Here is a 10,063-nt window from a genome sequence, read left to right on the forward strand (position 1 = left end):
GAGTAGCTCGACCCACCGTCGTTGTCTCATGTTGAGCTCCTTCTGATCGAAAATGTGTTGTAAACTCTTGTGGTCGGTAAAGATAGTGCTCTTCGTTCCATACAAGTAATGTCTCCAGATCTTCAGAGCAAACACTACTGCTCCTAGTTCAAGATCGTGGGTCGTGTAGTTAACCTCGTGTGTCTTCAATTGTCTTGAGGCGTAGGCGATGACCTTACCTCGCTGCATCAGAACACATCCGAGTCCTTGGTTTGATGCATCGCAATAAACTACGAAGTCTTCTATTCCTTCGGGAAGGGATAGTATTGGTGCGGTGCACAAGGCTCGTTTGAGCGTTTGGAACGCTCTTTCTTGTTTCTCTTCCCAGTCAAAGGCCACACCTTTCTGGGTTAGGGTTGTAAGAGGCTTCGCTATTCGTGAGAAGTTCTGAATGAACCTGCGGTAGTAGCCAGCGAGACCTAGAAATTGACGAATTTCTGTAGGAGTCTTCGGTGCTGACCAGTTCTCAATGGCCTTAATTTTGGATGGGTCCACGTGGATTCCCTCTTCGCTTACCACGTGTCCTAAGAATTCGACTCTTCGGATCCAAAATTCACATTTCGAGAACTTCGCATAAAGTTTCTCTTTTCGTAATGTCCCTAGAACTTGTCGCAGGTGATCTCCATGTTCTTTCTTACTTCGGGAGTAGATTAGGATGTCGTCAATGAAAACGATGACGAACTGATCCAAGTAGGGTCGGCATACTCTATTCATCAGATCCATGAAGACTGCGGGCGCATTGGTCAATCCGAATGGCATCACCACGAACTCGTAATGTCCGTAACGAGTTCGGAAGGCGGTCTTCGGCACATCCTCCTCTAGCACTCGTAACTGGTGATATCCGGATCTCAGATCAATCTTAGAAAAATAGTTCGCCCCTTGCAGTTGGTCGAATAGATCATCTATGCGTGGTAGAGGATAACGATTCTTGACCGTCAGTTTGTTGAGTTCTCTGTAGTCAATACACATACGGAAGGATCCGTCCTTCTTCTTAACAAACAAGACCGGTGCTCCCCAAGGTGAGAAACTTGGCCTTATAAAGCCCTTGCTGAGCAGTTCGTTAAGTTGACCAGAGAGTTCTTGCATCTCGGCTGGTGCTAAACGGTAGGGCGACTTGGCTACTGGGGTAGCTCCTGGGACTAAGTCGATTCTGAACTCGACTTGTCGTTGCGGAGGTAATCCGGGTAGTTCTTCTGGGAAAACGTCGGGGAAGTCGCTCACTACTGGGAGGTTCTTTAGTTCTTTCGTTTCTAGGTTCGTGTCGACGACGTGAGCAAGGAATGCGTGGTATTCCTTACGCAGGTATTTCTGTGCTTGAATACTTGATATGATGCGAAGACTTGCACCGGGTTTGTCGCCATAGACTATAAGAGTTTCGTTAGACGGAAGGTTTAGACGGACTGCTTTCTCGAAGCACATGATGTCGGCACGATGAAGGCTTAACCAGTCCATGCCAATGATGACGTCGAAACTTTTTATTGAGACTGGCATGAGGTCGATTGGAAATGAATGGTTGTCTAGGGTTAGGGTACAACCTAAGTATATGCTACTCGTATTTTCAGTTTTTCCATTAGCCATTTCTACTGTAAATAGTTCTTTGAGTGCGTGAGGTGGTTGATTAAGCATGCGAGCAAATTTATGGTTTACGAAGCTTCGCTCCGCTCCACTATCGAATAGAATGCATGCATAGGAGTTATCGAGGAGGAACGTACCGGTTACTACTGTTGGGTCAGCAACTGCTTCCCCGTGGCCAATAGCTAGTACCCTCCCTGCTCCTCCAGCATTCCTCGCTTTGGGGCAGTCCCTCTTAAAGTGGCCTGCTTCGCCACATCCATAGCAGGTTGGGCTCGCGCCAGAGCCAGGGACTTGGTTGATAGGTTGTGCCGGGAACTTACAGAATCGGACGGTGTGTCCTTTCTTGTTGCAGTTAGAGCACTGCAATTCACGGCAGGGGCCGTTGTGGTGGTAGCTGCATTTGTTGCACTTGGGCGAACTTCCAGCATACCGACTAACCGGGGCAGTAGTAGCAGCAGTAGGGGTTACTGCGGCATGAATTGCCACCAATTGCTGCTTTTTGGCAGCCTGATGCTTCTTCCTTTCATCCCAGAATTTCCGCTTAGTATCGGCGGGTTTGGAGGGTTCCGGGATGGCTAGGGTGGTTGTGGTTGCAGGGGTTTTGACTCCATGGTCAATGAGTCGTTGTGCCAATCGTTTGGCACTGTCGAAGGTAGCGGGGTTTGACGCTAGCACATTCCCCTGATACGGAGGCACTAGTCCCCATATGTACCTCTCGATCTTCTTCCCCTCGGTGGGAACCATATTGGGGCAGAGGGCCACCAGCTCGCTGAATCGGGCAGTATAAGCGACCACATTGGTGCCCTTCATCGACAGGTTCCAGAGTTCCTGCTCCAGTTTCTGGATCTCGCCCCTCGGGCAGTATTCCTCAGTCATGAGGTCTTTCATTGTTTCCCAGCCCATGTCGTTGGCTACGACGAGAGTTAGTGCTTTGACGTGGCCGTTCCACCACGTTAGGGCTTTACCCTCAAAGGTGCAGGCGGCATATTTCACTTTGCACGCAACAGGGCATGAACAGATTTCGAAGACTGATTCAGTCTTCTCGAACCATTGCGAGAGAGCAATGACTCCGCCGGTGCCATAGAAAGGCTTCGGCTTGCAGTTTGTAAAATCCTTGTAAGAGCACTCCCTTGAGCGCACAGGGATTTCGATCGGAATAGATTCCACAGGGGTTCCACCTCTGCTGGCATCAGAAGAGTGATACTGAGCCATGGCAGTTGCCACTGCTGCAGCTACGACAGCATTCAGGGCTACAGTATCGATGACCGGGGGCGGAGGAGGTGGTGGAGGTGCAGGATTATTCCTATTCCTGGGAGATTTGCGAGGAGGCATCCTTCAGCTAAAAGTTTATAAAGATCAGAAAGATGGTAAGAATCAATTTGTAAGCAGCGTGAGAGTGACACACGGACTAACTAAACATAGTCCAACAGTTGAAAGAGTGCTTGAAACCACAATAAGGAATATTAGAAGGAAAGCATAAGTGTATAGATTTTTCCCAGATAGATAGATCTCAAAAATACTGGCATTACTGATGTAATAAGTTCAGGGAAAAATCGACCTAACAGTAGGTCATACATCATACCAGATAGAAAAGTTTGATAGTTCTTAGATTTCAAATTTTGAGTAAGGAAAGTTAGAAACATTTTACACACGAGTGCTACTTGGAGCACAGATGTTAAAGGCTATCCTTTAATTAAAAGACGGAGATGTACTAGACATCAACCAACGGCGATGGGAAAATCCCGGGCGAGTACTGCGGTCGGACACTTGACGAAACACCTCTTGAATGGGTCGATCCTGAGTCCTCTGACGAGCTCGAAGTTCCAATATTTCAGCTCGTGAGGCAGCCAACTGCTACTGCAGGGTTTTATTTGTCCTCCGGGTCCGTTCCATGTCTTCTTCAAGACGGCGGATGCTGACTGTGTTGACACCTGAGTCGGCATCAATCTCTATGACCCGGTCGACGGCTGCTCCACCTTGCTCGACAATACGAGCTATTCTGCGGATAAAGACAGGCAGAGCTCGGTCAGTAGAGCCACCATCGCTGACGTTGTAAAAGGTTCGGTCCCCAAAGTATGGTAAGGGTTGACCCTGATCATCACTCCAGCGGTTCAGGTTGTTTGTCCACATGGGTGTAGGACCTGGAAACGCTGGTCGAGGGTTGTTGTTCGGGGCTTGACCTACAATCGGTAGGTTGTTGACTTCAGGCTCGGAGTCGGACCCATCTGAAAAGCCTTCTGCGAGGTGATCATCCAAAGGGATTGGAGGATCAACTTCGGGCTCTTCATCGATCCACCCGGCATTGCCTTCATTGGGAAAGTACGGGTCGCCATGATGGATATCTAGCCATCAAGATCTATGCGAGAATAGAGGTATAAGAATATAGTATACGTGTAACTAGTAGCGCAAAATACTCCTATAGTATTTTAAGTTTAAATTCTATTGATCTTCTTGTGGTATGGTTGGTAAGTTTTTAGACTTGTTAACCTATCACAACCATTCTAAGGCATGTGCTAATCACTCCTAGGATCAGCATAGTTGATCAGGCTATGCCATTCCCAGGACTGACCATACATCCCCGAGCTCACTTGTGATATTTAACAATCGTAATACTTTTGTTCTTGTCATTGTGACACTTATTTTAGTATGAATGCAGACTAGTATACTTAGTTAAATATTTTATTATTTTAAGTATAGACTCTTGGTCAGAGTTTAATCCCCAATGGGTTTATAGTTTAGTATATCTTTTATGGGTTGATATACTCAATTCACTATAAACAATGCTCTGATACCAATCTGTCACACCCCAAAACCAAGAACGGCGGAAACGTTCTGGGGCGGAGGACGTCATGTAAGGTAATCATAACACAGTAAATGTAAATAGGCAAACAACATCATCCATTGCATTAAATATAAAATTTTAATACATGCGTGTTCTGTACAGTTTTAGACACCAAAAATATAACATAAATCAAAATAATAAAATGATGAGTCTTGAGTACGCTCCGTCATCTCAAAAACTGGCATCGGTACCTGTCTACTGATGACCTGAGAATACAAGTTATTTTGAAAGAGTTTATCAGCATTAAGCTGGTGAGTTCATAAGCATTTTAGTGTCAATGTTTGTTGTCAAAAACGTTTGGACCTGTCTCAATGTATAAGTTTGTAAAAGTTTGAATCTCTCAGAAAATCCTATATTTTCTATAAAAGTAACCTTCTACCAAGGCTAAACTGTTTTGTAAACTCGTCTGTTGTAAAAGTGTGTAATTACCCAAGTATAAATATAGTTTGTACATTAATACTTAAGTGAGATTATCACCAAAATATGTAATGGGTAAATCATTGTAGTACTGTAGCTTTGTATAATAAGAACTACTGTTGTACTAATTACTACTACCTTAAACCGGATTTATATTAAGGTATAATGTGATAATTGCACCATACTATCGACTGATAACAACGACATAAAGAACGGTCGTAATAACGGAATGACGTTTGGCACCCGCAGACCTGCAGGTCCGGCTGTAGCTAGCAGCAAGGTGTAGGATAGTCAATCCAGTATAGATCTATACGCAAACTCAACGCTCTCCCTCCAAGAGAATTCTGGCTACAACTCGGGCCATGACATTTAAGGCATGCTCCGATACAGTGGATCACATTTGTTATCGTATTCTTGCATATGTGATGAAATGTTTCTTGTTCTAGTATAGTTGTATATGTTCTCTTCCTAGTATAGACTCATGAATGAACTGACTCATTGATCTAGCAGTTGTAATAGTATGGTTCTGTGTTACCCCGATGGTAACTTGTTAACGGTTCGTTTAGTACGTATGATTATGGAAGTACTTTTATGTCTATATATGTATATTTGATATATAATTAATATGGAAACGACCTTCGGATGGTCACCCAAAATCCTATCAGACCACATCCAAATCGAGGAAAAGGAAACAAGGTGGGTAGCCTTCCTAAGTCTTTTAAACATTACTTATATAACTACACATATACGGGCATGCAATTTATAATATAAAAGCATAAATAAGTATTTATAAGGCATTTGAAACATAAGTATTATTTTTAAAGAAAGATTGACTTGATGTCAATCTATAAAACAATTTGAAGGCGTAGATTTGATTAAAACAGTTTAAGTATAAGGAACATTTGTTTAAATCACAGTTGCAGTGTAAATTCGAAAAGTAAATGGGTTTGGAAAACATTTATAAGTAAAACAGTTTGATAGATAGTTTAAATAGTGATAAAATCACTGGTTTCCCTAGTTATTAATCACATGTGATTAATGCAATCACATGTGATTGAAACGATAACTATAAGTATTTAACTTGTATTCCCCCCCTTGAAAGCATATAAAAGCATTTAGAATATTTAAAAAGGTTGATTAAAGGGGTATGAAACTCACTTGATTGATTGAGGAAAGCGAGATGGAAAACCGGGCAGAGTTTCGTCTCGGAAAACGGATTTTTCTCGGGATTCTCGGGAATCTCGGGAGTAAAATCGACCCTCGGGACTTGAGCAAAAAGACCAGAGCTTCGGGTTATAACGGGCACGGAAAACGAGACAAAGTTGTGAGAGAGAGGAGAGAAATGAGCAACATTTTCGGAAAGCCTCGCATCCTATTTATAGGAAGGCTGAACCGCCTCCGAACGCGGGGCGTACGCTCGTACGCAGCGCGTACGCGTACGTCATGCATGACCGAAGCCTCGACTGCCTCGGTTCGGATGGGACGGGTTGCTGGGTACGCGGGTCGGATGGGACAGCGGGTCGGACGGGACAGCGGGTCGGACGGGTCGGAGCTTCGGACGGGTCGGACGGGTTAGAACTCTTCGGATAGTGCGACGTGGACGATCCGAGACCCTCGATCTCAGTACGCGGGGCGTACGAAGGTACGCAGGGCGTACTTCGGTCCAATCCGATGACTCCCCTTCGGATATTACCGGGAATTTATAATTAAATTTATATTTATTATAAATAAACTTCAAAAATTCATATCTCCCTCATACGAACTCCGTTTTTGACGTTCTTTATATCCTCGCGAAGGTGAGACCATGATCTACGACTTTCGTTTAGATTCCGTTGGCAAATTCCGAAATTATTTTTATTATTTATTTATTAAAATGACGTGATTAAGGAATTTCTTCAAAATTTCATAACTTCCTCATCCGGAGTCAGATTTGGACGTTCTTTTTATGTACGCAAACCTTGATATGATTCCTATTACTTTATTTAATCCAAATAAGATTTTAGGAAGGTTACATTTTGACCTAAATTTGATCGGTTTTACATTACATTGACTCGAAATATCGGGTTGTCACATTTGTCCACCCACCAAAATCTCTAAACTCAAGAAGGCGATTGCCAACTTTGAGCAAAATCTGGGGGAGTCATTATACGAGGCATTGAATGCTACAAGGGGTTGTTAAGGAATTGTCCTCAACATGACCTCAATATTCAGCAAGAGATTTCGATATTCTATGATGGGGTGAATGTCATGACTAGACAACTCCATGATTTACAAGGACCACTAACGAAGAAGAACCCAAATCAGGCCAAGGAGTTGATTGAAGAATACGATGAAGATTGGAGAAAACCAAAGAAGGAATGGCTGCCTTACGATAAATACAAGAAGCAAAAAGAAGAGAAATTTAGGCAAACTGGCTGGGGTTTTTACCAAAGAGAGCAACCACCAGCTGAGAAGAAAGTTGATCTAGAGACCATGTTAATGAAGTTTATGGAAGCTTCAGAAAAAAGGCATGAGGCTACTAATACTGCAAAGAAAGATCAAAGAACTATGATGAAGAATCATCATGCTATGATGATTGATCAACAATCATTATTAAAAAATCAGCAAGCTTCCATCAATAACCTTAAAGTTCAACTTGGTCAACTTACTACTTTGGTAAATAAAAGATTGTCTCCACAAGTTCCTGAAATGAAGACACAATCTCACGTCATGGCCATTGATATTGAAAAAGAAGAAATTTATGAATTCCTAGAAGCTTTAAAAGTGGATCCAAAGCCATCTAAACCAAAGCCTAAGAAGACAAAACTCGAAAACGAAGAATCTGCTGGAATACCTAGTTCACATCGTGAGCCCGCTATACTCACGTCGTGGGCTCGGTCTGAACAGAAGAATCCCGTATCTGTTCCATTTTATAACCCGCCTTTGCCATTCCCGTCTCGAGCACATCAAGTTTATAACCCGCCTTTTCCATTCCCGTCTCGAGAACATCAAGTTTTTAGCCCACTGGAAAGGGAACATCTGGAGTTTATTCAACAAATAAAGGGTATTGCGATTAATACTCCTTTCATTGATTCATTATCCAAAATTCCCAAATACGCGAAGTTCCTCCAAGACATAATAGACACTCGTCAAGAATTAAGGAAGTATTCCAAGTTCATTCTAAGTGAACAAAGTTCAAGGGTTGTATTAGGAGAGTTACCTAAAAAGATGGGAGATCCTGGACGCCTCACTTTTCCATGTGATTTTGAAGACATATGTTTTAGCCAATTTTGGGGCTAGCATAAATTTGATGCCATTTTCATTCTATCAAAAATTAAATATTCGGAAGATCAAGGCTACGAAGATGACAATCCACATGGCAAATTGTTCAGTGACTCACCCCAGAGGGATAGTAGAAGACATCCTAGTTAAAATTGGGAAATTTGTTTTACCAGTTGAATTTGTAGTGATTGACATGAAAGAGGATGTAAATGTCCCCATCATTTTTGGTCGCCCTTTACTAAATACTGCTAGGGCTCTTGTCGATGTTCGAGAATCCAAGCTCACGTTGAGGGTCGGTGATGAAGAAGAAACTTTCGGACTACAAGATGGTTTCAAAGGATATGATGTTCAAGGTGAAGTGTTTAATATTGAAGATGATAATGAGCTTGTAGAATTGGAGAAACTTATGGAAGAAGAAATTCAAACAATTCAGCAAGTCAAGCGCACCAAGCCAAGAGCTTCTGTTCCACTTGTATTCGAGGTGTTTGCTTATAAAACACCAACATCTTGCATGAGTAAGGAAAGTGATGACATGTCTAGTGATGAAGAGGAGGTCACATCAAAGGAGACTAGCCCAGTAGTGAAGGAGGAGGAGGATATTATGAAGCTTAAACATGATGAAAAATTGAAGATTGAAGGGATCAAAGCAAGCTCGATGGAAACGAAGTCAAGGCTAAAAAGGAGAATTCTAAAAAGGCGTATATTCGTCGAGTGCAAGCTTACAAGAGGCGTTTCAAGGAGCAAAAGATCATGGTGGTGGACTCATCTGAAGATTCAACGTAGGATGCACGGAGTCCAGCTCAAGACTCCTCAAAAAGAAGTGCTTCTTGGGAGGCAACCCGAGTTTGGTTTGCGTTTTCTTTCTTTTTCTTTTTAGTTTTTGCATTTCTAGTTTTTAAGAAAGCGATCATATCATCCAACTCACTTTATTCATAATTAAACAATGAGTGTGGGGTCCCTAAAAATGAAGTGGTAATAATTAAGAATCTAGTTAATAGACAAACTTGGAATTAATAAAAATTATATTATACACAACGTGAATCTTATGATTTGCGACGTGAGTTCTGAATGTAACGGACAATGTATTCTTTAATCCATAATTAGCCCATTTTCTATTAAATTAAATGGCCCAATAATTTTAAGACCAGTCCACTTTTGATATAGATTGAATGGCCCAATTTTAAGACCAGACTGAATTCATGACGTGAATTCCTAGGATTCACGACGTGAATCCTGAAATACTCGGGACCACAGACTAAAGAACACAGAACCCTCTTTGACAAAATCATTCTTTATTCCCCACGAAGTGAAAGAGAAGATTGGTCCCCTTGCTCCGATTTCGGCCAACATACAATCCATTTTTGTTTTTGCTTACGTAATCCTTCGATCTAAGGTAATACTTCTTTATTCTCATGTCTAATTCTTCTTTAATAGTTGAAACTTAGGGTTAGGGTTTGTAATTAGTTGAAATGTCGAAAATGTTCCCTAAAAATCCTGTAATAGCCTTGGAATGTTGATGATTTGTGGTTGGAATTAGCATAGGAGTAAACCCCAAGAATTGTATTGGCCCGATTTCTATAGAAAGTGGACAGTTTCAGTTTGCGATGACGAACTCACGATGTGAATTCCTAGGAATTCACGACGTGAATTCTGGACTGGACAGTTTCATGTTTCTTTTATTTTTAATCTGTTGGGTTGTTTCTTTTGGCTGTGTTTGCTGTTTGTTTTTTTGCATAAATGGGTCCTAGAAGGGAGGTGCCTATTGGAGTGGCGGGTTTACACCCGTTTTATAATTTACCAACTTCAATTTCTTAAGGAGTCTTGACCCGATGGAATAACAGATTGGGGTGGTTATACAACCACGAGATTGCAGTCCCACCCACCATAAACTGGACACGCATGAGGGAGGTTGGAATCGTGAATAGGTTG

The 10,063-nt window shown here is 42.2% G+C and overlaps 1 non-coding gene across 1 annotated transcript; it reads right to left on the reverse strand.

The window, feature by feature from the left end:
• Positions 1–6,968: 6,968 nt before the first annotated feature.
• LOC145056115 (small nucleolar RNA R71) lies at positions 6,969–7,074 on the reverse strand. Its single transcript, XR_013685651.1, has one exon. It is a non-coding gene; the product is annotated as a small nucleolar RNA R71 (small nucleolar RNA).
• Between the last annotated feature and the right edge of the window lie 2,989 nt (positions 7,075–10,063).

This window comes from Lactuca serriola, chromosome 5 (assembly GCF_051521515.1).
Source record: "Lactuca serriola cultivar US96UC23 chromosome 5, Lser_US96UC23_V15, whole genome shotgun sequence".
NCBI classification, from domain to species: Eukaryota; Viridiplantae; Streptophyta; class Magnoliopsida; order Asterales; family Asteraceae; genus Lactuca; species Lactuca serriola.